A 5,710-nucleotide genomic window follows, 5' to 3' on the forward strand; every position below is an offset into this window, starting at 1 on the left:
CTTCCAAGCCTGGTCTTTGCTGTAATTCTGTATGGTTTGTGCCCCTCAGAGATTCATGCGTCAGAATCTCGGTCTTTAATATGGTGTTATAAAAGGTGGGAGAACTTTCAAGAGGTGGGGCCTAGTGGAAGGTAATGAGGTCACTGGGGACAAGACCCTTGGATGATAGTAATGTAGTTCTCACAGGACCTTGGCTAGTTCCGCAGAGTAAGTTGTCATAAAAAAGTTTGGTCCCTGACTGTTTCTGGCCTCCTGTCTCACCGTATGATCGCTGCAGTGTGCTGCTGCCACTGTGATGCCATCTGCCATGAGGCCATAAATACAGGGTAAACAAATAGGACCATCCAGTTTTGGATTTATTTATTTATTTATTTTTTTCCCGTACCGGGAATCGAAATCATGACCTTGGGCTTGCCAAGCAGGTGCTGTGCCGCTGAGCTAAATCCCCACCCCCAAATTTTGGATTTTTAGTCTTTCAAACTGTAAGCTAAATAAACTTTTCTTTATAAGTACCCAGCTTCAAGCCGAACATGGTAACCCATGCCTGTAGTCTTAGCACTTGGGAGGCTGAGACAAGAGGATCACCATAAATTCTATACCAGGCTACACAGTGAGTTCAAGGCCAACCTGAACTGCATGGCAAGACCCTGTCCTCATCCCCGCACCCCCAGGAAAGTACCCAGCTTCTGACAATTTGATATAACAACAGAAAATGGACAAAGACTGTCCTGTTTCAAAACTTTTGCTTTGTTATATGAGATTTACCTATGGCTTATTCCCTTAGTTTCTTTAGGTCATTGCTCAGGTGACGACACATCATTCCACCCTGTACCTCACACGCTGTCACTCTATCTTCTTTATCTTGCTTCATTTTTCCCTAGTATCTGACATGTTATATTTGCTAGTATTTATTATCTGTCTCTTCACATTAGAACATAACTCCTAAAGACAGAGCTTCTGGATCTTGTGTTCGTTGTTGTACCCTCAGTGCCTGGAACACAACTGACTTATGTGGCACTAGGTACCTTCTAGCAGAATGTGTACCAGATCTTTCACTTGTTTCTCTGGATCCACTCTTCATTACTCATGATGTCCTGTATGCACAATATCAGTGGGCTCCTTTGCCCTCTGACTTCTGCCCATGTAGAGCCCCAAGAATAGTCTGGAGAAGAAGCCAGGCATGGTGGCACACACCTGTAATCCCTGTACTTAGCAGGCTGAGGCAGGAGGATTACTGCAAGTTTGAGGCCAGCCTGGGCTGCACAGTGAGTTCAAGACCACCCTGAACTATGTAGCAAGAACCTGTCTCAAAAAAATGGAAAAAAAATTTTGGAAGAAAGACAGGCCAGAGTACTTCCCAAGCTCTTCTTGCCAGAGTGCCTCAGGTTTACTATCCCTGGATCCCTGGAGGATCACTATCTCTATTGCTCCTATCCTCTTGTAGTCTTTTGTCTTAATTCCTGCACACCCTTCTCTTGCCTTTTGGTGTCAGGAGGGCAACAGCTTGTCTGCTGTTACTGTCCTCAGGGTGCGGTACTAACCCTGTCCTCAGGGTAGTCTACTGTCTATATGCACTCATCCATACCTTTGTAAATAGACCCTTTCTGTATAATCCTAATGGGAGAGTGACTTCTGTTTGCTCTAGGATCCTTCTTTTTTTTTTTTTTTCCAGTACTAGGAATCGAACTCACGACCTTGCGCTTGCCAGGCAGGCGCTGTGCCGCTGAGCTAAATCCCCAGCCCCAAGGATCCTGCTTGATGCAAATGACTAGTCCTTCAGGGACAAGACAAGGGTGTCCATCTCAGCACTCTTGTTCAGTACAGTAAGTCCTCCTCTTCTGAAAGATTTCTGTCGTGGGAGAAAGTTCGTAATTTGGATGCATTCGTAAATCTGATAAAATGAGTCATATACATTTGACTCAGACATAAATGTAAAACATAAAAAAACTCACACACAAAAATACTGTAAATAAACTATTTTTACTTTTATAGTTACCTTAAAATGGTGGTACAGTTCAGTACAGAATTTTCATGGTTTTTGCTTTGTGCTTTCTAGCAGTCCCCTCCACATCACTACTGCTTTTCCTACTGCTTCTGGACATCCGGGGCTCTGATTGAGCACTGCACTACTATACACTCTTACACTGCACATAAGCACACAGCAGCACAACTGTGACAGTGGCCGGCAGACATGTGAGCTGCCTCTGCGATGTGTTCGCATCTAGGAATGTTTGTAATGTGAAGTCCATTTGTATCTCTATATTGGTGAAAGTTCACAACTCAAATGTTTCTAAGTCGAGGACTTACGGTATAGTACCTCAAAGTTGCCAGAGCTATCAAGCAAGGAAAGAAAAAGGATACATATAGGAAAGGAAGAAGTCAAACTATCCTTTATCACAGATGACATGATCCTTTACAAGGACAACGCAAAAAGCTACACCCAAAAACTCATAAAACTAATAAATTAAGCAAAATTAATGCACAATACTCTGGTTTCTCTTCAGAGCACACAGATCTTTCAACTTTTTTTTTTGGTGCCAGGAATCAAACTCAGAACCCTGCACTTGCCAGGCAGGTGCTGTACCGCTGAGCTATATCCCCAGCCCCTCACCCTTTACTAAAGATTTCCACAGAGAGGAACAATGTTGAGTCTTAAACCAATTTTTTGAGGCCTTGTCTTTGCCAAGGCTAACTATAATGTTTAAAAGAAAGTTTAAAGTTCTGAGCTTTATATATATTTTCTTAATGTAAGCCTAACAAACCGTATAAAAAGTGTTAAAAAAAAAAAAAAGGTAATATGCAAAAATCAATAGTGTTTCTGTACACCAAAAAAGAAATCAGGAGAACAAACCTTCACACCCTTCTCTTGCCTTTTGGCATCGGGATGGGAAAAGCTTCTCTGCTGTCACCACCCTCAGGGTGTTGTACTAACACTGTCCTCAGGGTAGTATACTATTCATATGGTTTCCCTACACCTATCCCTACCTTCGTAAGCAAACCCTTTCTATATTATCCTAGTGGGGGAGTGACTGCTCTTTACAATGAATCCACCAAAAAAGAAATCAGATTTCAAAAGAAATCCCACTCCTGATAGCTTCAAAAACAAATTTAAATACCTAGGAATTAACATAGCCAAGGAATTGAAAGACCTCTGTGATAAAAACTATAGTATTCTGAAAAAAAATGGTTGAACAGGACATCAGAAAATAAAAAACATCTCCTGTTCCTAGATAGGCAGAACCTAATGTTTTTGTATTGTTTTTGAGACAGGCTCTTGCTATGTAGTTCAGGCTGGCTTTGAACTCACTGTGTAGTCTAGGCTGGCTTTAAATTCCTGGAAATTCTACTGCCTCACCTGCTCAAGTATTAGAATTACAGGTATGTGTCATCACACCTGCCAGAAGCAATATTATCAAAATGGCCAATCAAAATACAAACATTAATCTTCACAGAACTAGAAAAAAAACCCTAAAATTTATTTGGAACCAGAAGAGACACAGAATAGCAAAAGCAATCCTGAGTGACAAGAGCAAAGCAGGAGGCATCACAATCCCAGATTTCAAGGTATATTACAAAGCTACAGTGATAAAAACAGCATGGTACTAGTACAAAAATAGACATGTTGATCAATGGAATAGAAATGAGGCTGCAGAAACAACCCCAACAGTTTTAGTCATCTGGTCTTCAACAAAGGGACCAAAAACATATGCTAAAGAAAAAGGTAGTCTCGGGGGCTGGGGATTTAGCTCAGTGGCACAGTGCCTGCTTAGCAGGCGCAAGGTCGTGAGTTCGATTCCTGGTACTGGAAAAAAAAAAAAAACCAAAAAAGAAGAAAAGAAAAAGGTAGCCTCTTTAACTGCTGGGAAAACAGGTTATCTGTGTGCAGAAGAATGAATCTCTCACCCAGCACTATAGTTAAATCAAATAGAAATGGATCAAAGACATATATCAGAATAGAAACACTGAACCTTTTGGAAGGAAAAATTGGTAAAACTCTTGAAGGCTTAGGCAAGACTTCCTGAGCAGAACCCCAGCTGCACAAGAAACAACATCAAGACTCAACAAATAGGATATATCAAATTAAAAAGTATTTATATGGCAAAAGAAACAACCAACAGAGTGAAGAAACAATTATAGAATGAGAAAAAAAATTTTTGCCAGTTACTTCTCAGACTACTAGTATCAAGATTTTTTAAAGAACTTCAAATAATTAGACCCACCCCCAAAAAAAGACCCAAGTGTAAAAAATGGGCAATGGAAAAAAAAAATGGGCAACTGACATGAATAGGGATTTCTCAGAAGAAGTACAAATGACCAATAAATACATGAAAAAAATGTTCACCATCTTTGGCCATCAGAGAAATACAAATCAAAACAACACTGAGATTCCACCTTAGTCCAAAAAGAATGGCTATCACCACAAACTAAAAACAACAAATGCTGGTGAGATTAGAGGAAAAAGGACCCTTTCTACATTGTTGGTGAGAATATAATCTAGTGCAACCATTATGGAAATCAGTATGGAGATTCCTCAGAAAAGTAAAAATAGAGATTCTGTACCCAGCTGTACCTCTTCTAGGTATCTTCCCCAAAGAGATCATATTACATAACCCTTTAAAGACATTATATTACAATGATACATGCATACTGCATGTTTATAGCAGCACAACTCATAATAGCTAAATCTTGGAAGCAGCCTACATGCTCATCAACAGATGAATGGATAAAGGAAATGTGGTATATATATATACATATACACACAATAAAGTACTATTCATGTATAAAGAAGGATAAATTTGAGTCATTTGTAGTAAAATGGATGCATCTTGAGACTAAGTAAAATAAATGAGACACGGAGGGTTAAATATCACATAGTGGTTTCTCTTATATGAGAAACCCAAAGAAAAAATGATTTAGGAGCAAAATAAAAGACAGATGACAGGAAATTAGGAGATAGACTTTGTGCAGATGGGAAGGAAACCTGGGGATAAGAGGAGATAGGAGGGAGAGGAAGGGAAGTAAAAAGGATCAAGATTTGATATGTGTATATACCATGTATTACAAAAATACACTAATAAAAAAAGGGAGGCTGGGCATAGTGGAGCACACCTGTAATCCAAGCACTCAGGCAGAGTGTTTGTAAACAAAAGTGTTCATGAACTGAGGTACTATTTTTATTTAAAAAATTTTTCAGCCAGGCAGGGTGGCGCACGCCTGTAATCCCAGCACTCGGGAGGCTGAGGCAGGAGGATCACTGTGAGTTCCAGGACAGCCTGGGCTACAAAGTGAGCTCAAGGCTAGCCTGAACTACATAGCAAGACCCTATCTCAAAAAGACAAAAAAAAAAAAAGAAAGAAAAAATCTTAAAATCAATAGGCACAAGTACCACAATAGAAAAATGGGGCTGGGGTTGGGACTGGGGTGTAACTCAGTGGTAGAGCATTTGTATAGCATGTGTGAGGCCCTGGGTTTGATCCCAGCACTGAAGGGGTGGTGTACTGGGCATGGTAGCACACTCCTCTAATCCCAGTGCTCTGGGAGGCTCAGGTAAGAGGATCCCAAGTTTAAGCCTAGCCTGAGAAACTTAGTTTTTGTCTCAAAAAAATAAGATCTGGGGGCTGGGGATTTAGCTCAGCAATAAAAGCACCTGCCTGGTAAGCACAAGGTTGTGAGTTTGATTCCTGGTATCAGAAGAAAAACAAAAAACAAA

The sequence above is a fragment of the Chinchilla lanigera genome, unplaced genomic scaffold (assembly GCF_000276665.1).
Source record: "Chinchilla lanigera isolate Chin_1 unplaced genomic scaffold, ChiLan1.0 scaffold00057, whole genome shotgun sequence".
NCBI classification, from domain to species: domain Eukaryota; kingdom Metazoa; phylum Chordata; class Mammalia; order Rodentia; family Chinchillidae; genus Chinchilla; species Chinchilla lanigera.